The sequence below is a fragment of the Molothrus ater genome, chromosome 3 (genome assembly GCF_012460135.2).
Source record: "Molothrus ater isolate BHLD 08-10-18 breed brown headed cowbird chromosome 3, BPBGC_Mater_1.1, whole genome shotgun sequence".
Taxonomy (NCBI): domain Eukaryota; kingdom Metazoa; phylum Chordata; class Aves; order Passeriformes; family Icteridae; genus Molothrus; species Molothrus ater.
Window position 1 is genome coordinate 4,187,363 of NC_050480.2, and position 26,154 is coordinate 4,213,516.

General features: G+C 43.0%; 1 long non-coding RNA gene across 2 annotated transcripts in view; it reads left to right on the plus strand.

Annotated features, from left to right (window-relative positions):
* Positions 1-87: 87 nt before the first annotated feature.
* The window catches only part of LOC118684549 (uncharacterized), a 49,264-nt gene continuing 23,197 nt past the window's right edge, over positions 88-26,154 (plus strand). The window contains exon 1 of one of the 2 annotated variants that reach the window (XR_008508263.1): positions 88-135. This is a non-coding gene — a long non-coding RNA (uncharacterized LOC118684549). Of the gene's footprint in view, positions 136-15,274; positions 15,396-26,154 lie in introns of those variants that run through there. The other variant, XR_004979860.1, reaches the window with a different exon arrangement.

Consider the following 26,154-nt stretch of genomic DNA (forward strand, 5'->3'; position numbering starts at 1 on the left):
AGCCGCCATGAGGGGAAGAGGAGGAGCCGACGTGACGAGTGAGGCGGGGCCGCCGTGAGGGGAAGAGGAGGAGCTGCCGTGACGAGTGAGGCGGGGCCGCCATGAGGGGTGGAGGAGGAGGAGCCGCCACGGCCGGTGAGGCGGGGCTGTCGTGAGGGGAGGAGGAGGAGCCGCCATGAGGGCGGGGTTCTCCGGCCGTGTGACTCGGTTTTTCTGTGCTTTGTGGTGGCTGTTGGTGGAATTGTTGTTCTAGGGCTAGCAGGTTTTTGATTTACCTGTGTCTCTGTCAAGGCCGGGTTGGACATGACTTGGAGCAACCTGGTCTAGTGGGAGGTGTCCCTGTCCATAGCGGGGGAGCTTTGAGGTCCTTTTCCATCCAAACCATTCTGGGGTTCTGTGATTCTCTGCAGCCTAAATCCCAGAATTCGATGTCCTGGTTCTCGAGGAGGCAGTTTAAAGACGCCTCACAGCCACTTTGCCACCTGCAGATTCCTCCAGATCAATTCCAGGTTTATATCTGGGAAAAGATTTTTAAAACTAGAAAAGCTGTAGGTAAATTGGGAATAAAGGAGCCCTGAGTCACGATTTGGAAATTATTTGTTAGGTGGTTTTATGCTTGTGAGTTGAATACGAGAAAAGCTAAAGCAGAATCGGGATCTGCTTGAATAAATCAGCTGAGGCCATTTAAACAATTTCAACCCTTCTGTGTTTTGGTGAGAAAATAAGAAAGTGGGCTGCTTTGGGTACGGGCTATCTGAGGAGTGTTACATTGTATACAATAATGCATTTTGTAAGATAACAAATAATTGTCAAGTGAATGAGCACTTGACAGTATGTAAAAAGTGGTTTGCTGGGTTTTTGTCTCCAGTTGGTGTAAGCAGACTGGTTGTGACAGAAATCAAGGGTTGATACATTTTCAGCTGGGTTTTGTGCTCCTGTAAACACCGCAGAGGAGTCAGGGTCACTACAATGAATTCCTAATCCCAGGAATAACAGTAGGGTTCATGCTTGAAAACAGCTTTTTGTAACTTTATGGGAGTTTTAAAATGATAAAGCTGTCCTAAACCAGGAGAAAATCAACAATACTGAAAAGACCCATGACATTTATCTCACATGCCCTGTGCTGGCATTACCAGCCCTTCTGTGCAAAGGTTATTGCTGAAATTTCTGAAATTCCTGAGGGACTCCTGCCTGCCTGCCCATGTCTGCCTTCTTCAGACACTGAGATGGGAAAGGCCTAGACTAAATCAAAATCCCAGGTTTTGGGAATGGATAGGAAAAAGGGATGCTGGCTCTGCTTTTAAACCTTGAGTTGGATGGGTATTTAAAGATACTAAAATGCACAGCCCCTGCTCCCTGCTTCTCCACAGCTGTAAGTGCAAAGGACATTCAGTGCCCACCCAGAGAAAACAGATGCTGTTCCAGCTGTCCAAATAAGTGCTGGTTGCCTTAGTTTTAAATTATATTGGTGATTAAATAATCTCAGGTGAATTTAGAGGCTGCCTCATAATGAAAACTTCTACATTTTCATCACCTTGAATGATGTTGCTTTGCTTTTGGGGCTGTTTTTCGTTATCTTAGAGCAGCACCATGAAGCTGCTCCATTATTTTCTCTATTAATTTTATTTTCCTCATGCCATACTTATTAGAGTGTTCCAGAAAGTTCTTTTCCTGTTCATTCTCTCTCTATAAATGTCATATCCAAAAATACATCAGTGGATCATGCAGTATGTTACTGTATGCAAGGATAGCCTCACTTCAGCCAAGTGGGAATGTGAGGTGTTTATTGCCAGAATCAAGAGTGGTTAAAGGAATGCAGTTTTTTCTTACAGGAGATTAAAAGTTCTGGAATCTGAGCCCTCAGCTCTGTTATACTATAGGAAAATATCATTAATTAATATTAATTTTTAAAAAATAATTTTATTTTTAAAATAGAATTTATTTTCATTTAAAATTTTAGAATTAATATTTAAAATATGTGCAAATTAAGACATTTGATAATTTGTCTTTGGCTTCTTTCATTTGTATTTTTAAACGTTTCCATTCTTCTTTTATTTTCATTTAAAATTTAATTATTAATATTTAAAATATGTATTAATGTTTAAAATATGTACAAAACACGTTAATTAAGGCATTGATAATTTGTCTTTGGCTTCTTTCATTTGTATTTTTAAACGTTTCCAGTCTTCTTTTATTTGCATATGGCAGCTTCTAATGCTCATGTATTGCTGACTTGAAAACCTGAATTTCACTAATGCTGCAAAAGGTGTTTCATAAAAATTATCTGCCTGAGGGGATGTGTTCAGTTCTTAAAAAAATATCCTCAGTTTTAGAAAATATTTTTTCATATAAATATATTAGTTGATAAAGTTTGTGACTGTTTTGTTTGGGGTTTTTTTTAATTGCTATTTTTCAAAGGCTTTAATGGTTTTGAGTCTGAATTGATGAAATGGTACTGTGGTTATCCTGCCCTGCCATGTTTTGGATTTGGTGATGTCCCTGGTGAAACAGCTGAAGAGTCACTTGGGTTTTTGGAAAGGAAAGCAGTTTGTGTGCTGTAGCAATTTGGGATATCCCAGTTCACACATGACACTGAATGCAGCCCTTCCAGGACACGTTTTTTGGAGACCCTTTTGCTGTGACAGCCATGCACGTGGAGTCCTTTTGTATCCATTTTCACAGGTTCTTCCTTGGCCCTTTCTCTAAAGGAACTGAAATTGCAGAGCTCAGCTGTTCTGTGTGTTGTGAGAGCTGACAAGCAAATTTTCAATCAGTCTCTGTGTGCACAGATCAAAAAGTGCAGCTGGAGGCTTTTCCAAAAGAATCCAAGTCCTGGAAGGACCTGGGCATTAAATGCTGTTGAAAACCCCAATAATGCAAAGATCTATTTCTGGGTGCTGAGATCTCACTGCCGATGGAATCCCTGGGTATCAGACCCACAAATTAGTTCATTAACTCATCTCCTATGGCCTGCTGAGTAGCTGCTGCTCAAAAATAGCTCCCTCCTGTTTCCAGCCATTGATTAATTAGATCAGTCCTTCCCAAATCACAGTTGCTATATTTTCTGTAATTTCACTTGAAAAGCAATAGATTCTAAGGACTTCCAGCCCCCTGAGATTTACCTGCCAGTGCTGAAATGTGGCCTTTTCTTTCTTCTACATGTTCTCTTCCTTAGACTGCTGTTGCTTAGTTATGGCACCATTTTTAATTCTTATTTTATTTCCTGGCCATATTTCTGACCATTTTATGGGAGAATTTTCAGGTTATCTTCTCTTCTAGTGCTTCTTAATATTGTCATTCTAGGACATTTCTATGTACAGGAAAAAAATGTTCTTTGTATCCATGTTTTCAAGGAAAAGGTTGGATATTATACATGGATACACCTTTGTACCTATGTTTTCAAGGAAAAGGTTGGATATTATACATGGATACATCTTTGTATCCATGGTTGGATATTATACATGGATACATATTTATATCCATGTTTTCAAGGAAAAGGTTGGATATTATACATGGATACATATTTATATCCATGTTTTCAAGGAAAAGGTTGGATATTATACATGGATACATATTTATATCCATGTTTTCAGGAAAAGGTTGGATATTATACATGGATACACATTTGTATCCATGTTTCCAAGGAAAAGGTTGGATATTATACATGGATACACATTTGTATCCGTGTTTTCAAGGAAAAGGTTGGATATTATACATGGATCCACCTTTGTATCTGTGTTTTCAAGGAAAAGGTTGGATATTATACATGGATACACATTTGTATCCATGTTTTCAAGGAAAAGGTTGGATATTATACATGGATCCACCTTTGTATCCGTGTTTTCAAGGAAAAGGTTGGATATTATACATGGATACATCTTTGTATCCATGGTTGGATATTATACATGGATACACATTTGTATCCATGTTTTCAAGGAAAAGGTTGGATATTATACATGGATCCACCTTTGTATCCGTGTTTTCAAGGAAAAGGTTGGATATTATACATGGATACATCTTTGTATCCATGGTTGGATATTATACATGGATACACATTTGTATCCATGTTTCCAAGGAAAAGGTTGGATATTATACATGGATCCATCTTTGTATCCGTGTTTCCAAGGAAAAGGTTGGATATTATACATGGATACACCTTTGTATCCATGTTTTCAAGGAAAAGGTTGGATATTATACATGGATACACCTTTGTATCCGTGTTTTCAAGGAAAAGGTTGGATATTATACATGGATCCATCTTTGTATCCGTGTTTCCAAGGAAAAGGTTGGCTATTATACATGGATCCACCTTTGTATCCATGTTTCCAAGGAAAAGGTTGGATATTAATATCGCCTCCAGCCTGCCCACAGTGTTCAGGGAAATCAGTCAAGATCATTGTGTGGCTTTATGGCAGGGAAAGGGAGAGGTAACTATACACAAATACAGAATAATCTTGCTAGCTGGTTTTTCACATGATTGCTTCTTTCTGCATTAATTCACTGTCTCAGTAAACTGTGGATTAGAAAATTACAATTTTCATTTATAAGAGCTGGTTTTAACCTCAAAAAAGACTTTTTTACCCAAAAGGTGGGTTTGGGCTGTTGGAAGAAATGAGCAAAAAAAGAAAACACAAGAAAATCTTAATAACAAACTTCGAAACGTGAAATTTTAACTTAGCTCTGATTCCAGCCTACAAATGACTTTGGATTCAGCCTTCCCTTGGGCAGCTTTCCATGGAGAGAACCCTGCAGGCACTTGGCTTTCAGGGGAGCCTCTGTGAGCTGGCTCTTGGACAAGCTGCAACTGCAGCACTTGGTGCTCAGGACACAGAAATGAACAGAGTCCTGCTTGGCTCCAAGGCCTGCAAGTTTTCACAGGGGCTTTTCCTTGCACTGCCAGCCCCAGGGGCAGAAACTCTCCAGGCAGCAGGAGCCAAGGGCAGGCAGCTGCAGCAAGGGCCAGGAAACCACTCTGCAGGCAAGCTGACACATGGCTGCCTGGACTGAGCCAAAGTGCTCGAATTTAAAGACAAAATTTCTGAAAATTAGTTTTTCTGCATCCACACATAGTCTTTTGCATCCAATGTGCTTTTTGTGTCTTGCTCCAATGAACTGCCCTTGACTCTGTGCCTGCAGCTCCTCTGTCATCCTGTTGATGTTATGGGTTTTGAGTGCAAGCAGGGATTTTGGCCTTTAAACCTTTTAAACTAAAATACATGCTCTTTCTCTTCTGTGACATTAATTTCATCACCTTTATTTATTTCTTTTTCAACTCAGTCTTTGGATTTCTAATCCACGTTGAAATCAGCGAGTGAGTTCTGCAGTATGCTCAATATGAATAGTAAAAAGCTTTTCAGGGCAAATGTGGTTTACTTTTCCTTAGATGCATTGTTATTCTGAATGATACCAGCAGTACTTTGTAAGGCTGGGCTAAGACAGAAGTTGCCTGAGGAGAAAATCAGCATGAGAAGTTATCTCAGGATGGAATTCTTGAAGATGAGAAAGGTGCCAGGCTGATGGAACGTGTTTGCTGGTCACTCCTCTGCACAACAACAGAGGGAGCACTCAGAGCAGGCAAGTGAAGAATCCTCCTGGCTCTGGGTGAGCTGTAGGAACCTCTGAGCACCACAAACAATGCTCAGAGTGCTTCTACCAGCAAGTATCAAACAAGTTGTTTGTCCATGTAATGTGTCTGTGTGAGAATGTGTGCATGTCTGCATTTTTACTTTCTTCTGTGGAGAAGGAAGCTCTGCAGTGGGCTGGAAATGGAAAGGAAATGGTTTGTGCACCTGTGTTGCCAGCCTCAGTACATCAGGTCTGTCCTTGCTGTAGTTGCACAAGGGTTTGGAGTCAGTGTGAGTGAGCTGCCTCTGAGTGCTCCCTCCCAAAGAGGTGCAGCGTAGGCATGTCCCAGTGCTTGGATTTTTTGGTTTGTTCCCTGCTGGGTCGTTGCTGCAGTCATGGCACAAATGAGATATCCAGATAATTAACAAATCCTGTCAAAACAACAAACACTTCCCTAGAACAAATGTGGGCTTTGGGCACGTGCACCTACCTGCTCCTTGGGCTGCTGTGGGAATGGTCTGGCCTGTAAGAGCCAGTGTGAGAGCTTGGCCTGGCTGGTCCTTAAGAAATGGATCATTCAGCCTTCAGGAAGGAAAGATGGCCAGCTGCAGATTGCCTGGGGGCCTGTTGGCAGAGCCTCTTTGAGCTCAGCCCACAGCCACTATCAACAGGAAGAATACTGAATGTCATTTGCTCTTGTAAGTGGGATACATGTTCCCAAATAACATTTATCTCAGTAATTAGGCTCCATGGAGCTACTGCTGGCTTGTTTCAGTTTTAATACATTTTGGCACTCTTTAAAAGTGTATTTATTGGATGGCTAAATCTGCAGAGTTAGGGTTCACAAGAGAACTGTAGTTAAAGGAAGAATTACTATTTTAGAACTATTGTGTGGATGAGGAATAGGGAAAGGTATGGAAGTTCACTCTGCAACATGTAGAGTGATATGCCCTCAAGTATGTAACCCCTAAGAATGGAACTCAATATAAATCAGATTTTGACCAAAAGAGTGAAAGCTGTGAATGAAAAGGTCACTCACTGTCTTTGTCACTGCACAGAGCTGACCATGCAAGAAAGCAGTGCAGATGTAAGTGCCACACTCCCCAGAGTGATTTCATGGTTCTTGTTTAATGTTTGCAGCAGCTGAGAAGTGACAGTGCTTGTTAAATCAAACGAGACAGTGGTGGACCAAACCACAAAGTTTTATTCTTCTTGTTTTTTCCCCCCTTTGTAGCCATTTTCTCAGTGCAGCAGGGATTTCTAGCAGGGATGCATGACCAAATGGCAACCTTAGTTAGGTGCTTCTGTTGTTGAGCTATTCACTTGTTGGTTGGGTTTTATTCAGCATGCTCTGGAAGTTTTAGAAATCAAGCTCCATAGAAAGTGCAGGTGCAGTGTCCAGTGAATACTCTGTAAAGCAAACTGAGAGGGATTGTACTGGTGTGGCCTTGTGTGCCTCTCTTTCCTTCAGAAGAGCTTGGTGTCTCCCAATCCAACACTCAGTTGCTAATCATCCATTGAGATTTAAACCAATTTAGATGCATGATTTATTCAGTAAGCTCAAGAATTTTCAGTCACTTCATCTTGAAAAAAAAAACCTCTCTAAAAAATTCTCTAGCAAGATAGCAATATACTTTTACCCACATGCTTTTACTGTCCATGAAAGCCAAGCAGTATTTTAGCAATATTCCAACAGCCTAAGTTACAAATAGAGGAGAAATGGGGTTTCATTAAAGCCAGAGACATCTGTAAATGCCCAAACAAGTTTAAAGATCCAAGCCTTGCAAAACTTTACCTCCAGTCTCAGATATTATTTTGGAGGAGAGGTGGGTGGGTTCACACCAGGAGGAGCATGAGAGCTGTCTTGTCACCTCAGTGGTAACAGAGGTTCTGAAACATTTTGGATACATTTATTTATTCTTTTGTATTATTCAAACTTAGATTTTATCATTTTCTCAGGGCCTGACTGACTTGGATAAAACTGTCTGGGCAAAATATGATAAAGGAGTTGTGAGTTTCTAAAATACTTGGAGAATGACCAGAGTATACAGGTGCACGGCATCATGGTCCGATGCAATTCATTACTGCCAACCTGTGAGAAGCTGAATTGCTCCCTGTCTGTGCTTGACTGGTGTGCTGCAGTCACTCCCAAAGGTCAGCCCCAGCATTAGATCTTGATTTATGCAGAAATTGGGCTGTTAACTAACAAGATCTTACTGACTGGGACACTAAAGCTGTGGGAATGAGAGGAAATGGGAGGTTACTTCCATAGCCTCATGCCCAGGACACTTCCCTGAAGGAGGAAGTCATAAGCTGTTCTTCCTGCTTCATGGAATTCCTCTGATTTAAAATTAATTCATTGCTCATCTTCTGTCTTTAATTCATTATTCACTGGAAAAGTACAAAGCCCATCCAAGATCTGCTTCCAGCTGAGTGCCCTTACCACAGGAAGATGGGTTTCCTCCCCCTCACTAAGAAATTTCATTAGAGCTGGAGGAAGTGATAATATTATTTTTATTCAAGTCTTGTCTTTGTGAGGTTTTTTTTTTTATATTACTCTGACAAGTTTTGTGGAGTGGAGATGGGCATAACTATGCTTTTTGCATGCTTTAAGCACGAATCTATTATGTGATCTGAGAGTTAGGTTTTCTGAAGTCATCCAAACCAAATAAAATTTTGTGTTCCAGCTTTTACCAAACAAAAATCATGGAGGTTATCTGTATAAAAGAGTTTGTGTTGACAAACAGATAAATGATAAATGTATTGGTGAGGGTTTATACTGATAAGAATCTATATGTGATATTCAGGAGGACTTTTTAAGGGAAATCAGGATATTAATTTTTTTATGTTGTTTCTTCAAGCTCTTACCATTATTTCACTTTTTCCTTCTATCTTCCTTGTACCCCCATGGGCAAATTATCCTTCTACTTGAAATCTCAGCATGGGAGGAGCAGTCCTTCCCTGAGAGATTAATGATATTAACCTGGTGACCTAATGGGGTAAATTTGGTTTATTTCCATCCCTCTGCAATCCCATGGAAATCCATGAGTCACACTAAGGGTGCTTGGCCTTAGTCCCTTTCCTTCAATGAACTCCATGACTTTTTCTGCTCTCAAAGCTGGATACAAACCCCTGATTTGTTGAAGCCATTGGTCAGAGCCATGGAAAAGGCACCCCTGGCCAAGCATCCAGGCTCTCCCAAGCCTAGAGACAGGAACACTTTGGACACTTGCAGAGAAATCCTGGAAGTTTTCATCCAAATTCATGGATGGAATCTGCTGTCTAGTCCCAGTGCTCAAGGCTTCATTAATTAAAGCTTCCCCCTGAATTTAGCAAGCCATAAATCCTGGCCTGTGCTTTGCTGCAGTGATACTCAGTCTGGCTATCCTGCTGGATAGCTGAAAATGGAAGTAGGTTATCTCTGGAGAAAGCAGAGCAGAAAAGGAAGGATTATCTTCTGAGGGTTTTGTGGTTGGGCTCTCAGCCTTGAACTCCAGTTGTTCTCTATTTTATCCTCTGCAAAAATAAGCATAGTCTAAAAAACTTTTTTAAAGTTCTATAAATACAGTGCAGGGGACAGGATTAGTGAGCATGCAGCTGCTGAGGGCACTTGGGTAGGATGGAGTAAATTAATTTTGAATGAAGCTCACATTGAAATTTTAAAGGCCAAATGGTTTCCCAGTAACTGATGCCACTGGTTTCCCTGCCTGATGCAACTGGGGCATCTAGCTAACTGTGCTTCTCCTTCAGGAGTAAAAATTAAATTATAGTAAAAAGAGAGTGAAGTGTCATTTAAGACGTGTCAGCACAGACTATTCCATGCTTGATGTTGCAAGTGAGAGCTGCTCAGAAGCAGGAAAACCTGCAGAACCCTCCCTCCTGGAATCACCAGAGCAGCAAGGGGTCAATTACCAGCACTTTGATCATAAATATCAAGGGAGGGGGAGGTAGCCCATGGAGTTTCATAAACTGTAGGAACACAAAACCATGTAAGAAGAATGTTATTAAAAAAAATCCTTCCAATAAAACAATATTAGAAAAGAAATCTCTGCTGGATATCTTGCAGAGATTATTATTTCTTACAGAGCTATAGCACCAAGACTACATTCTCATTTCACCAGATATTGCTCAAATACCAAGAGACAGACAGCAAAGATGAAAAGAAAGCATACTACAAATATTGAAGTAGATCTGGAAAGGTCACTGATAGACACTTTAGTTCTGGTTACTTTTCTGAATTCTAAAATGCACAATGAAAAGAGCAGAGGGGGAAAGAGTATAATAATTTGAATTTTATAAATAGAGGTCTGATTCTAGAGATTTATTGCTGGTTAATTTGTACATCTGAGTTCTACTTGGACCAAAATTAAAGAGTAACAAATGTGGTTGCATGATGAATATAATCTGGGTGTCGTAGATAAGTAAACAATGCTTGTGTGACAGCCTTGAGTGTTAGGTTATTTTATTCATAATTGCACAAAAATTGCAGATGGTTGCAGAACGCCCTGCACCTGCTAAGGAGGTTGCACCTCACTCAGCCGAGCTGCTCCTTTCCTGAGGCTGCTGCTGCCGCACCACAGCGGGGCCAGGCCCCTCTCCCCGCTCCCCTCCTCGGCTGCCGTTGCTCAGGCAACGCGATCATTCAGCAGCACAGCAACAACAGCGGGAGGCTGCAAGGGGGGAGGAGAGAGATTCCCAAGGGCTGTGCGAAGCGTGGAGCAAAGGGAGGGAGAATATTGGTACGTGTCTCAGGGAAGGTACTTGCCCTTGTTGTACAGAACGGTGCCAGGGGCTCCTCCAAAGCACTGCAGCTCTGCTGCTTTGCAAGTTCCCCGTTTGGAGCAGCTTCTTCCCCTCCCTTGGCTTTTGCAAGGGGTGAGCAGATGGAACGAGGTGCCAGCTGCTGGAGCGTTGGTGTCCTCCTGGAAGGCCGTGCTGGAGGGTTCATGCAGTGACTTTGCCTGGTAGCCTCGGCATGAGGCATGTCACCTGCTGTGCTGGGCCAGGAGCAAAGCTCTGACACACAGGGACCTCGAGGAGCCACTGCCACTGTGACCGTGTTCACAGGGGCTGGGGATGAGGGAAGAGACGAGGATCTGACTCCATGCTTCAGAAGGCTGATTTATTATTGTATGATATATATTACATTAAAACTATACTAAAAGAATAGAAGAAAGGATTTCATCAGAAGGCTGGCTAAGAATAGAAAGAGAAAAGAATGATAACAAGGGTTTGTGGCTGGGACTCTGTCTGAGCCAGCTGGGCTGTGATTGGTCATTAATTAGAAACAACCACATGAGCCCAATCCCAGATGCACCTGTTGCATTCCACAGCAGCAGATAACCATTGTTGACATTTTGTTCCTGAGGCCTCTCAGCTTCTCAGGAGGACAAATCCTAAGGAAAGGATTTTCCATAAAAGGTGTCTGTGACAGCCAGCACTCAGGGCTTTCCTCCCCTTGGCTCGCAGGAGACCTTGCTCTGTGTCTTGGGGCCTCAAGCATCACAATCAGAAAGCTTCTGGGAGCTGCTTTACTGTCACCCTTGAGCCAGAAATGACACAAACTCACTCAAAGGCTGGTCTGCAGGAGTAGAGAGTTTAATACAAAAAATCCTCTCTTTTATAGACAGATTCAACACTTGATTGGCTAACTAACAAAAGCATCTTTCTCACAAACAGTCCTTGAGAAGAACAGAAAAACAGAGTAGGAAAACACCACCTGCAGGCTGTTTGTACTAACAAGCTCTCATAGTTTTTCTACAGCTCCCTAAAAAGTCTCACAAGTCCACTGTGACAAAACAAAGGCCGTTTTCTCATTTCTGACTAGGCTGTTGCATCCACAGTTTACCAAGTAGGGAAGATGGTGTCTGTAACCATCCTCTTATAGGAGTGAGAAATTATTAGAAAGGAAAAAAGCACAACCCCACACACCTCCTCACATTTCTGCTTTTGGGGTATTGATCCCTTTATCAAAGCTGGTCAAAGTAAGAGCTTGTTACTGAAATTCCTTCGAATTAACGCAGATGAAAAAGAACTATTTCTTAGATCTTAACATTACCTCCTCATTATAATTTGATTTAATTGCTATTACTTTCATTACATCAGTACCAGAACATGAACACTCTGTAGGCTTAATGCAGTCTGTCCTTGCAATTCTGATTTCCAATTAATTAAAATTGATTGGCTGACCTGACATTTATATTTATCACAACATATGAAGGATCCAGGTTTTCCTTCACATAAATTTTACTGCTGTTCTCTGTTAGGTGTTTTGTGCAAAAAAGCTTTACATAATGTCAGATACAGTAAAAAAAGCATCTTAATCTTTTGAAGTTGCATTGTACTCAAAGCTACTATAAACAACAAGATTTCTCCCCTTAATTGCAAAGAATTACATTGTTTGGATCAAACTGTTTCTTTTCCTGGTCATTTTTTGAAAGTTTTGAAATGAATTCTTACAGCAATGCTGACAAAAATCTTGGTTATAATTGTCTGATTAGCACTGCTCATGTTGGCCAATACTATTATCTCATTACTTCCCTTGTAGAAAATGTACATGTGTTGTGTCTCATCTCTGACAGTAAATTCCTTGGAGCCCTGATTGTCTTTTGTTCTATATATAGTTGTCCTGCAAATGAAGTCTTGCTGGTGAGCAGGGCTCTTGTGCAGGGTGCTGACAGAATCAGAACTTCCTCCTGTACATTTCCCCATTAAAATGGGCAGTGAAGGCAGCAGCAGAGCAGTGACATTGCCAGACTTGTTCATGCTGGGGACTGCTCCCAAAGGCTGCAGGGGCTGCTGGAAGTGCTTTTGCCACTGCTGCAGAACAAATACTCATTCAAGGTTTTACACTTGGCCTCCAAGTTTGAAGTTCATTTCTGGAGAAGAACAGTTGGCTTCTGTGACAGTGTTCACAGGGGTCTGAGGATGAGGGAAGAGACGAGGATCTGACTCCATGCTTCAGAAGGCTGATTTATTATTGTATGATATATATTACATTAAAACTATACTAAAAGAATAGGAGAAAGGATTTCAGCAGAAGGCTGGCTAAGAATAGAAAGAGAAAAGAATGATAACAAAGGTTTGTGGCTGGGACTCTCTGTCTGAACCAGCTGACTGTGATTGGTCATTAATTAGAAACAACCACATGAGCCCAATCCCAGATGCACCTGTTGCATTCCACAGCAGCAGATAACCATTGGTTACAGTTTGTTCCTGAGGCCTCTCAGCTTCTCAGGAGAAAAAAATCCTAAGGAAAGGATTTTCCATAAAAGATGTCTGTGACAGGCTACATTTGTATCAGTCCCCACAGAGGGAATTATTTGGAATGAGATGTAGAATTTAGAGCCAATAAGGGAAATAAATAGAATTTATTAGATCAGGGTAGGGAGTAGTAAGGCAAGTGGAAAGGTGTCAAAAAGGGAAGAAAAGTTATTAGGAGTCACATCCAAGGCAATGAAAGAACAGGAGATAGGAGCTGGCAGAAGGGATGGTGATTCTGTGCTGCAGTCTCAGGCACTTTCTGGGTATTTCATGTTTTGGGGCACAGCATCCAGGATGTCACATTGATGGGAAGCTGTGACTTTGTACTGTGGATGTGTGATATTATTCCATTACAATGTACCTGTCACATCACCAGGTACAGAAATAGTTGGGTTTGTGTGGTTACCCTTCTCATCTGTGAAAGGATTGATGGCTCCAGAACAGAGATGGGCACTGTAGTGCTGCACAGAAGGGAAAGCTGAAAGAGGAGACCTGGATGCAAGTGAGGGAGGAGGAGAGGAAAGTTTAATATTATTGATGAACTTTGAGATGGGAGAAAAACAAAACAGGAGAAAACTGTAGGAGATACAGAGATTTAAGGGAGCATAGGCACTCCTTGAGCTGTGAAAATCAAATAATGCAAATGTTTCTGGGTGAACAGCAAGGGATGCTCAAGAAAACAACCATGAATTCATAAAGGAGATTGAAGGAATGTCAGAAGACAAGTATAGCTTTATTTGTCAGGTAGAAAGGACTGTCATCCAGTGGCCCTTCAGCTGGTGGCTGTATAGCTCGTATGCCTTTCCTTTTTAATTCCTCTAGGGGAGTTGGTTTGGGGTTTTTTATTATGATACAAAAAGCTCCTTTTCATTGAGCTCTTCAGTAGAAGGAGACATTGAAGCCCAAAAAATGAATGGAATTGTTTACAGTCATATCAGTACTGCACCGAAAACTCCAAAAAGTGAAATTATTCTGGTTCAGAAGGAGTATTTCTTTACAATGTGGCTATTATAATCTCAGGGGAGATGATAGTTTCTCCTTTGGGGTATTTGAAACTGCATTGGAGAGAAGAGCAGGGGTGAGTGGTGGGTGCTGAACGTTGTGTGTGAGCACAGCAGCAGTGCAGGGTCAGTGCCCTGTGAGCTGAGCCAGCACTGCTTTGCCATTTGCAGCAGGTCTGCATCTTTAATTAGACTCACAGGCAAGTAATGCTGCGTGAATTTGCATCCCAACAGTTGCAATCCAGGCTGGGATTTGAAGTGCAAACAGCTGCTCATGGAATATTTGAATACAAGGTTATATTCAGGATTTTCCTTCAGCACTGAGTATGGGTATAAATATTCTTATGCATCAGGATTAATACATCCCTCATTAGTTGCCCATGTCTAAATCCTCTTTGCACTGAGATACTTACAGGGTGGGTTTAGTTATTCTTAGGGTTGATCCTTTGGCAAAAAAATGTATGACAGGGTTTAATAGTTGTACACTTGCTTCTGCTAAGCCCTGCTATTAAATATACTCTAATTTCCATTTGGTGAGTATATGCAATTTGTCTTCATAGCTGTGGTTGTAGGAACAGGTTTGTATTTTTCTTTAGCTGATGTTTCCAATTTGAGTTTTGTGTCATCAGCAGAGAATTTTGGAGCTGAATTTCTTCCTCATTCTACAGCCTACATGTGGCAGGAGGTTTTTTTGAAGAGGAGCAGCTCAATGGTCTTCTCATTCCAAAATGCTTTGGGAAATTCCCTGGTTGATTCATACACTTGTAAATTTAGATTATGTTTGTCACACACAAATAATGCCAAATTCTCTTGTCCCTCATGGGAGTATCTGACTCTCAGAGGTATTTATTCTGCTGGCTTTGGAATGACAGAGATCTGTACAAACAGCAGTTTGTCCTTCTCAGAACAGTGCTGTGATGCCTTTGTCTGCAGAGAGTCTGGGCCAGGAATAGGCATGAACTGGAGTCTTACATCCTGTGTTTGGGAGCTGCAGGGAAATAGGGATTCATGGTCTTAAGGGATTCATGGCTTTGAGCCCAGATCCTGGCACAAACCCCACTTTTATCTCTTAGCAAGGCAAGGGGTGAATCAGCCTCGCTGCGGCTCAGCATGGCCACAAGGCTTGGAGTCATGTAGCCAAGACCTGCATTCTGGAGCTTGGGATCAGCTGCTGAGACACGGGGGGGTGCTGGCAGCAGCAGAACAGGACAGGTTATAGCAGGTTTGGGAGCTCTGCTGGGCGTTTGGGAGCTCTGCTGGGCGTTTTTGTAGCGCGCTCCCACCTCGGAAGGGAAAATGCTCCTGGCAGCGCAGAGGCGGCCGCGATCACTGAGTGGCCGGCAGGTGGCGCCCGAGAACACCGAGTGCCGCAGCCGCTCTGGGCCCGGTGTCACCGGGGCAGCTCCCGAGGAGCCCCACGTGCGATGCCTCCCGGAATTGAATCCTACAGCGGCAAGTGCTGCACCAAAGGGACACCCACCCATCGCTCCGCGTGAGAACCGAAGCTGTGTGTGGCTGCTTGCAGTGCTGCTGACAGGGACACACAAGAACTGCGGCATCCAGAGGGTAATGCCCATGGCAGGAGGGGGGAAAATAAATTCCCTCCTTCCAGATGTGGCTTCATTGAGTAGTGAGTTATCTGAAACAAATTCATGTGGCAGATAAACCCCTTATAAAGCCTTGCAGAAGGCCAGGCCATTGCAAATAAATAATTGCTTGGGTGGGTGTAATAGGGATGGCATGTCAGGAATGATTTTTTTTCTTAGTCATGCTTTGCAACATGTGTTCAAATATTTCTTTGCTCTCATAACTGTTGGAGAGAATAAGATGGGAGCCTAGATGGTGGAGCTTTCTTCTCTTGCTCAGCACTCAGGTGAAAACACAGAGGGATTGAAGATGGATTAGATAAGCATTCTGAGGGAGTAGAGAACTCTGGGAACAGTACTCTGGCCTATTAATTGTGAAGGATGCAAAAAGCTGCCTGGCCCTTTTCTGGTTGGAAAAGCACAATGTTTATGTTGGGTTTTATCTGATGTACAGCTTCAGTTGGTTTTGTTGGATTGGATGATAATTTTTTCCCCTGCATATCTTTCTTTTTAACTCTTTCAGGGTACCCAAAGTGTCTGCACAGTTCTGTTCAGGTGTCCTTTCCTTGGTGTGTCCCATGTGCCTTAAAATGCCAGCAGGACTGAAAATAAAACTGTGACCCATAATTGAATACTAAAACTGTCATGTAATGCCATCTTGTCAAGATACAAAATTTACTGTTAGTGATGCAATTTATTCTCTGCAGAGTTCTCTGCCTGATTATTTCAGAACTTTTTGTTGACTTCAATGGGAAGGAAGCGAGGCTATGCCATGAATATACTTTTTGTGCCTATTTTGATTTAATCTTGTATATTTGCTAGATGATGGGTGTGGAGGAGAGTCAGAGCATGTAATTATTATGTGTTAATTAGTGCCCTAAAGCTATATTTAATTAAACCTTTAATAGCAACAGATTACAAATATTCTTGGGAAATAAATTGCTCTTTGTGAAGCAGGGCCATTGCAGTGCAGCTGAGCTACAACCCCACAGCCTGACAGCTTGCACCATCCAATGCTGATTTTTCTGTGGGGAAAGATAAGAACACGGGAACGAAGGGCAAAGTGTCAGTGTCACCATTTTAGCAGCTGAATCCATTCTGTCTGTCTCCTGCCAAACAGCCTATTAAACCTTTTAGCATGATGCTGTCTGTGACAGTGGGAGTTGTCCCATTTATACTCCCAGCTTTACTGAGAGAGTAGCAGGAATACCCTTCAATAGTCCTACAGATAAAAGCCCACAGAGAACAGGCAACAGAAGCTGCTTTAAATGTGTTGTTTTCAGTGCATGGTAGCACGTGTTGCCTACCCAAGGATGTTTAACACACAGCCTAAATGGCATGGCACTGAGGTTCTACATAGGACTGAAAGTATGAAACTGTCTCTATAATTTCCATTTATTCTATGGCTGCTGTTGAACTGTTTGACCCTTTACAAGCCCCTTTGTCTCTTTTCTTCCATGTGTCCCCTTTGTAATTCTCAGTATAGTTCAGGATGGCACAAAGGAAATGTGCCAAGCTGAGCAGAAGTCCATTCCTAAGACCTGTCAAAAACATTTTCTCAGCCTTGCTGCACTTCAAAGCAGCAATGTTATCCTTTCCTAAGGTTTGCTTCCTTGCTTAGCAGTAGTTCAGAAATTCAATATGCCATTTGCTTGTGCACTGTGATTTGTTTCACAGAAAAAGCTACTTTTTTTTTGTGGTGATGCTAGTTAAGAACCCAAATTTGGTTTGGTTTCCCGAAGTACAAATATTGTTAGAGGTTTCTGAGTTATGGTACTGCTTAGAAACAGATCTCAATGACTTTCATCCCACTCAGCTGGGACTCTGAGTTCTGTGAAATTGCAATGTGCAAGGTACTGAAGGAATGGGCAGAGCTTGAACTCTTGTTCATGGTGAGGTGTCACACTGTGCTGATCCAAAATCCTAATCAAACAAAAAGAAGGCAAAGGTAGATGTGTAGCCAGTGAATATTTAGGCAGAATTAAAAATAGAACCGTGGCAGTAAAACCCCTCAGATCCTATGGAAAGTGCTGCTGCTCACTGAGCACACTGGGGAGAAGAAGCTTCTGAGACTTTCGGAGCCGCTGGCAGAGCTCTGCCAATCACTGCTGGAGACTGTTAGAGCACATTATGAACAAAGAGAGCCCTCAGCCTCGGCAAGACAACCTGTGCTCCAGATCAACAGAACCATCAAATAGACAATTAATGATTGGCAGGGAGCTGAGCACAGAGGGAAAACTGCCCTGATTTGCCTATGCAAATGCTGCACCTCCCTGCTGTGTACCTGCACTGTGGGAAAGAGCAAACCCACACTGGGGTTTCTCCTGTCCACACTTGTGCTGCCACGCTATGCAAATCTTTACATTCCCACATGTTTACTCTGTGCATTTCCCTTCTCTTTAGTTACCTCCCCAAATAATTAAATCGTTAAACAGCTTGTTTCCTGTGAAGATCTGTTAGCCAGTAAGTTTATTTCCAACTCTGCTATTGACCAGGATTGTAATTGCTGCAATTTGTGTTTCTATTTCTATTGGTGTTCTTACTCAGTGTTTACAAAGGTACTGCTGCTGAATACCCATTTTTTGGTATCTTTCTGGTTAAATGAAGTTTTCCTCTGTCAGGCTTTCAAGTCAACAGATGCTAGCAAGGCAGGCTGAGTGGTCTAAGCTAAAAGAAGATTTTGTCCCCAAAGCTGCAGTCTGGGGAAACCTCCAGTAAATTCCTGGTCCCCATATGCTGTTATCCAGAACAACATGTGGTGTCCTGCTGTCCTTTCCAGGGAAGCAGTGTTTGGGAGGGTGAGCTCTGTCTGCCACCAAGATGGATAAATTCATTTTTGCAGGGTTTTGTACACAGCTATTGGTATTACTTCCAGGCTCTGGTTTTTGTGTAGAATGAACTGATCTTGAGACTTCCAGGGGGAAAAAAGCATCAGAAGAGAGAAAATCAGTCTTTCTTCCCCTAGATGCTCTTTAAGGGAAGAAGATATGCAAATGCCTTTGGATTTCTTTCTGGCAGCCTGCAGTCAGAGCACACAGACACAGCCCATTGCTCCTTGATGGGCACTGCAGTAAAACCTCAGAATATTTACAGTGCTGCCATAGTGCTTGTGTCTCACACATGCTGCACATTTGGCCTTCCTTTTCAGAATTTCTTATCCACTGAAGGTTGGTTCATCTGGATTTACTGAGCAGAGATCTCCCAGCTCCTCCTTAAAGCCTCTCTGCTGACGCCCCACCATTTTCTGTTAGGTAATTGAGGTTATTGTAACACATTACTTGAGGGGCATACAAGAAGAAAGACTTCATCTGATATTCCAAAATAAATGCTGACACAGTTTTTCAGTTAAAAAAAGTTTGTCAGAATATTTTAGAAACTAACAATTAGATGCTAATATTTCTAGACTAACAGGAATAGAAATCAGAATTAATGAGTTCTCTGCAGGTACATCTGTCACATATTTAATGATGTGAGGCATATTTCATGCTCACAGCACTCTGCCAACATTATCCAACCCTTGTAATGCTCTCTGCAGTAAATACCAATCTTGCTTTGCTGCGAGGGTAAATGAAACTCAGTTCCAGCCTTTAGAGTGTCTCCCCCTGAAGTCAGTGGGTACGGACATCCCTCGGGCTGGCTGTGGGCTTGGGGGATTATTCATGAGTGCACACTCCTTGTCTGAGCCCTGTGCACAGCCTGGGGCTCTGCAGGGCCTGCATCTCTCGGGATCTTTTGCTGCTCACTGTGACCCCCAGAGATGTTAAATCTCCTTTCCCAGCCTGGTGCTTGAAGAAGGACTCAGGGCTCTTCAGTTCTCAGTCTCAAGGTTGTTCATTGTTCCTTATCTATAAAACATTTTCTCCTGCCCTGCCGAGCTCTGTCCAGCAGGCAGTTCCAGGCACTCTGCCTGCCCCTGGGGCAGGGTTATGTCTTTATACTAAAAACTACCTGTACAATGTTTACAATTCCTTCCCAATACCTATCACCTGTGTTAGACAGTGAGCTTCTACTCTAGACCAAGCTAAAAGTGCCAACATCCCAGCAGAAGATGGAGGCCAAGAAGAAGAAGGAGAAAGGCTGGACACACCCAGATCCCTCCATCCTGCCTCCTGAACTCCCATTCCAGAAACTCCAAAATCTACCTTTTCACCCTGTGATAACTTCACTATTATTCTACCTAACCTGTTGTGGCTTGCTGATCTTCATGTGAGGTTGGTGATTTGCTCCACAGGTCACAATCAAACCCACAGGTGTTCTGGGCTCTGTGCCAGGGTCCCTGAGCCCCTGGCAGGGGTCCTGGCCCTCCTGGACAGCCAGAGGGATGTCCTGGGTTCCCACATGCATCACTTGGGTGCAGCAGCTGCTGAAGCCCCAGACACAGAGGCAGCTGTTCCCAAACATATCTGTTGAGCTGCTCAAGGCTTCTGGGACAGAGATAAATGCTGAATAAATACATTTGCTTGCAGAACAAAGTTTAACCTGGAACAACACTGTCAGGTTTCCAGTGTGTGGGAATTAAGGGACTGATTTGTCTCTGTTACCATTCTGCCCTGTGTAAAGTGACAATAATAACTGCTCCTATCTTAGAAGAAACTGGAAGGGGAAATATTTCCCTGGTGCTGAGAGAGGGTTGATCTAATAGAAATATGCCTTAATCTTTCTTATGGTAGAATAAGAGTGCCAAGCTAACATGCACTGCTGTCCTAGAGAGTGCACTGACAGAGGCATCCTCTTCTTTTGGCAAACTCTGTTCATTCCAAATAAACTGGGAGACACTGGAAACACTTCCAGTCTTTCCATCATTTACAATATGGCCACAAACAAATTGCATTCAACCTGAATTTTCTAAAAGAGTTGACTCATAATTGGAAATTTGTTTCAAATTCGCTGCTTTTTTCTCATTTGGCTCACTCTCATTTTTAGTCCCAAGTAGTACAACTGTTATGGCCATTAGTAGTTTTTGAGGTAAGAGTTGAATAAAAGGAACACAGGCATTATAGTTTCAACAGCTGCTGTAGTTCTACCTGAAATATTGGTGTTGGCAAGCATTGAATTCACTCCCCCAAAGCAGAAAAGCCACTCCCAATTGCTTTGAGCATGGTCCTGGGAGATGTGCATGTGTCTTTTTGAACTACCTTATTTCAGGACAGTCATTTTCAGGCACAGAGGGGACCAAAGAGAGAAGCTTTAATTTGAATTTTAACTTCTCTCTTATCTAGGGGCTGTTTGAAGGTCTGTGGGAATCCCATTAAAAGCTTAATTTCTAAAGCTCAGTTCTAATTCTGAATTTTCCCTGGGCTAAAGACAAGGAGGATTTTTTCCACCTGGATCTCTGGTATATATTGTGTCTTTGACATCACTCTTGGTGCCATTGGCATAACAGAAACCCTTTCATTTTGTCCATTAAGGAAATCTCCATTTACCCTGTGTGATAAAAACTTTTCTCATGAACACAGACTGTGCCTTATAATTTTGTTCTTGAACTGTAGATGAGAAATTATTCTTTGTCCTGGGAAACGGAGACGGCACTACATGGAAATATTTGGGTTTCCAGAAGCATCTCCTGGTGCACAGGAGTTCTGAGGTTCACAGTGCTAACACACCTCTGTGTTACCTCTGTGCTGATGCTATTTTCCCTTCCTTGCTGGTGCAGCAGAGCATCTGTTGTTTTGTGCCTGGACTTTCAGATTGGTCTCTTCCTGCAGACCAGCAGCCAGCCCAAAGGATCTCTTTGCACGTGGATCATCTTGGCCACTGCCCAGGAGCTTCCCAAGAACATATTAGTGACAGAATCACCCAGCAGCACCCATTACTGGTTCCCTCACAAGGGCTTCTCAAGAATATCCTCTTTTTAAGGGTGTAGAAATAAGAGCTGCTGATAAGAACTGTTGATGCCTCACCACTGTTAGTGTCCCTGGACTAAAGAAACCAGTGCACTTCTGTTGATGTTCTTTTGCTTTATTATTGAGCTGTAGCATCTGGAAGGACTGCTTAAAAAAGAAAAGGTAAATGCAGGGTGATGGAATCCTGACAGGACAGTCCTGGTGACTGCAGGCTGAATGCATGGGCTTTGACAAGTGCCAGTCTGCACTGGAAATTGCACTGTGGCCTCCAGTGATCCAAGCTGACCCTGAACTGGACTGTCCAGAAACAGGGAAAATGACTCTCCTCAGGATTGCTGCAGCCAGGGAACTTCCAGGTCTCAGTCAAACAAGCTGGGCTTGCTTAAAACTAGTTTTTGTTTCTATGAATTGTGTCTCAGGCTTTAGTAAAGATCCATCCAGTTCTGGTTTTCCTACTTCAATCTAGGGAAAACACTCTGTGTGCTACAGGAAAAGCTTTATCAGTTGAATAACAAGTGCTGGGTGGGGGCAGGAATTTTTGCAGAATGTCTGTAAGGGCTGCACAAGCATCAGCAACTAGGCAAGAAAGGATGCTGAAGTGGAAGGGAATCATGTCTTGGGTCCATTCTCCATCTAAAAGGGATGTTCAAACTGCATCAAATACCATTAACTCTGCTCTGATACTACTAAACCAGATTCCTGAGAATGATGTGTGAGAAAAAAGGATGGGTTTAATTGTTTTGATGTAATCTGTGAAGTTGAATTAGCTATCCAGTTTTAAATCCAGTTGTGTTTGCATGTGGCTTTAGTACCTCCTCTTAATTCAAGAGGCCATGTGATCATGTTATTCTCTCACAGACTGCCCTGCAAAAGGCCTGTAAAGTTGAAATGCCCATCAGAAATATTCATTATTTTTCTCTGTGAACTTCTTTATTTTATTTCTGAGAATTTGTTTACTAACAATCTACAAAATGTGAGTCAGCTTCAATTAAAAAAAAACCCAGAAAAATAGACAAACTTGAGTCAGCCAAACTGACTGTTCCTTCCTTTTTGTCAGAACTGAACCTCAGGGAGCTCTCAGAAGAGGCCTCTCCTGCCTTCTTACTTTACTGAAGAAATGTTGTACCTTGCATATAATTCCAATTTGTGAGGATTTAAATGGTAGAGAGAGTGAACTAAACTGTCCAGTGTAATTCCAATTTGTGAGGATTTAAATGGTAGAGAGAGTGAACGAAACTGTCCAGTGTAATTCCAATTTGTGAGGATTTAAATGGTAGAGAGAGTGAACTAAACTGCCCAGTGCTCAGCCCCCTGTGCTGTTCCTGGTCCCAGCTTGTCCTTTTGGGCCTCTCTGGGTCACTTGCACGCTGCTCATTGCCTCAGCTTCTCCTTGCAGTGCAGTGTGGATCACGGTGAGCTGGGATCCAGGCCATCCATGGTGAAATCCCAGAGCAGGGGCTGTGTTTTCCTGCCCTGCAGTTCACGTTTCACTCTGAGTCACGCTTCAGCAGGCTCAGCAGCTGTGCATGGTAAGGGCTTCTGCAGGCCTGTGCTTTTCATGCAAAGGGAGATGGAAAGGCAGAGTCTGAGAGAAATCCAGGTTGATCAATACCAGCTGTGCTACTTTTAGCTGGAATTCAAGGTTTGCAGCCTGGGCATGGCTTGGGAGCACCATGGACAGTTGTTTCTCCAGTTGTTTTGTATGCCCACCTTTTGGTTGAAAGGAATGGGTCCCTTCCCAATTGGCAAGGACCACGTGTGGATGTGTGGGCCTGGCCACCTCTGTTTACCTGCTTTGGCATGGATGTTTGTGACAGCCCCAGCTATAACCAAACTCCCACCCACCTTTTTGATTCCACTAGGATTTGATTCTGGGATTCACATCTGCATATCTGTACTACCAGCCCTCTGTGGCAGCCAGGTACACAAATTAATAGTGCATCAGTGTTCAAGTGCAGCTTTCTCCTCTGAATTCCTCTGTCTCCTATTGACACTTCTCTGTATTATATATTTCATCATTGGGCAGCTCATGCATAAAAGATCCTTATTGATCAGCCATGATGTGAAGAAGTGCTGTTCAGACTTGGCATGGAGTTAAGCAGAAGTCAAATCAAGGACAGGGCTGGCAAGTGTTCAGGCTCAGGCACCACAATGCTGAAATCTGCATTTATTCTAATCTGTTCAGATACGATTTCTGCAATGCAGCCAGTGGCTAAGGCTGACCTTAAATCCAAAGAATCCTTGGCTGTTGGGCTGTTTCCAAAGGCTTAATCCCTTTTGGTCTTGAATTTCTTTTGTTCCTCCTTGTGCCTCCACAGAGTTTAATGGTATTTCTATGGCTGTGTTAGTTTTCCTGAAGCAGTCCTGCAAATTACTTATGGATTGTTGGTATTTTTGCCCTTTCTTTTTGAAGTAATAATTTCCCTTAATCCTACTTCCACAGCAGTGTTTCAGCTGACATGCAAGCACACTTGGAATTGCATCAGGGCTGCTCTGTGAGTCCAGAGGCAGGACCCAGTGTGGTACAAGGCACTCCTCCAAAGAGCCTGAGCTGAGCACTCAGCCACTGCTTTCCTGCCTGTGGTTGAGCTCCAGCCCTGCCACAGCACAGCTCAGCAGCTCAGTGAGGGTGGTGTGTTACAAGTGTTATGATGGGAACTGAGAGGGACAAGTAAGAAACAAGCTGTGCTGCCCCAAGTCCCCATCTGTGATCTCTCTAGGTAACCTGGCAGTGCTTTATTTTATTGTAATAGCAGAAATCTTGAATTTCTAGAAATTTAGGGGCTTCAAATTCGAGAAACTCTACAAGGTATATCTGAGTTAGAATTCTTCTGAGGGAGGTGATGCTCCCCTTCTACTCTGTTCTTGTGAAAGCCCACCTGGAATATTGTGTACAGTTCTGGTGCCCCCAACATGAGAAGGACATGGAACTGCTGGAGAAATCCCAAAGGAGGCTGAGAAGTTGATAAGGGGACTGGAGCACCTCACCTGTGGAGACCTCCCAGCACCTTCCAGGATCTGCAGGGGCCTACAAGGAAAATAGAGTGGGACTCTTCACCAGGATCTGGAGTGGCAGCATGAGGGGGAATTGCTTCAAACTGCAAGAGGGGAAATTTCACACAGAAGGGATTCTTCTCTGGGAGGGTGCAGAGGCCCTGGCACAGGTTGCCAGAGAAGCTGTGGCTGCCCCACCCCTGGCAGTGTCAAACGCCTTGGTGGCCAGGGCTTGGAGCAGCCTGGGATGCTGGAATGTGTCCCTGCCCATGGCAGGGAGTAGAACAAGATGATCACCAAGATCCCTTCCAAAGCAAACCATTCTATGATTCTCTATTATTCTAATATTTATATATTTATTTCAGGGACAACAAGATGAACCTTACCAGTTACACGCCCTTCCAGATAAAAATCAAAACAACCCGAAACCCAACCCTCTACATACTCTAGGAATTTATTTTTTATTATCACCATGACAGTGTGTTTTTCCCTTTGACTTATTTCCTGGAAACAGCTGAATCATTTCTTGCTCAAAAGCTTGCCAAAATTTGCAGCCAGTGGCATGGAAAATTTTGACCCAGAGGTTTGTAAAAAGCTCAAGTCAGATTGTTTTAATGGGGAGTGGCAGGAATGTTCACAGTGTGGAAATCTGGGAGCCCAGAGTGCAATCCACATATATGTAAACAGAGCTGTAATGTTAGATCTCCCAGGGGAATAGAAGAGGAAAAGCTTTTCTTCTGTTTAAGGAATGCAAAAGATTTTAAAGCAATTTTTAAAGCAATTTTTTCAACACTAGTGATTGTGTTCCTGTGGGTAAGCAAGGCCAGGACATTAGATCTGCAAGTGTTCCAGTGGAAATCTGGGAGCCCAGAGTGCAATCCACATATATGTAAACAGAGCTGTAATGTTAGATCTCCCAGGGGAATAGAAGAGGAAAAGCTTTTCTTCTGTTTAAGGAATGCAAAAGATTTTAAAGCAATCATTTTTCACTACTAGTGATCGTGTTCCCAGTGATTCACTACTAGTGATTGTGGGTAAGCAAGGCCGGCGCATTAGATGTGCAAGTGTTCGGAAATGTGACCTTTCCTGTAGATGTGAGCGAGATGACTGCCTTTGGTTTCAGCCCAAGTGCAGATGTGTATCTTAGCACGGCGGCTGGAAGCTTTTCTGCCTGTGGCAGGCACTGTTTAGCACAAGCCGAGGTTCCCTATCGCATGCTCAGTGAGATTCCGCAGGACAAAGGCTGTGTAAATTGAATTACACGAACACCACCTATGGATTCGGGGCTGCCGCATTTGCATCACAAACGCCCCTACAGTGTGCATGCCCCGCACTCACCAATTAGGCTTTCTTCCCAACCCTATTGGTCCTTCATAAAAAAAGGGAAGGTTTTTTCTTTGCTGATGGAGTTGCAAAGAAAAGCTGCTGATGAAGGGCTGATGAATGGTCTGATTGTGTTGCTGTTTGTATAGTTTCACCTTCATTTGCATCAGTACCAGGCACAGATCCCAAGACTCATTTTTCACTTTTCAGTGCTCCTCTTCTTTGGCCCCTGCCTGCAATAGGACCGACCAAACAAGCGCATTTATCTTTGCCTCCTGGAACACGGACTCGGAATATTTCCCTTCGTGCATCCCCGGGGCCTACACGTGGTGGGATGGGACCTCTCCCCAGCACATCTGGCTTCTGTTGCAGGTTGATTTGGGAACCTGACACCAGCTGGAGTGACACAAAATGTACTGGGAGCCGTCACTGCTTTCCCTCGGGAGCGCTTAATGCATCATCTCGAAGTGCGTCTCCATTTCCTGCTTCAAGGATTGGATCTCCTATTTAGTATTTTTTCCCAGCAGTTCCCACAGCGTGTTTGACACTGTAAAATCAGTCCCCACACCTCCAGGACCA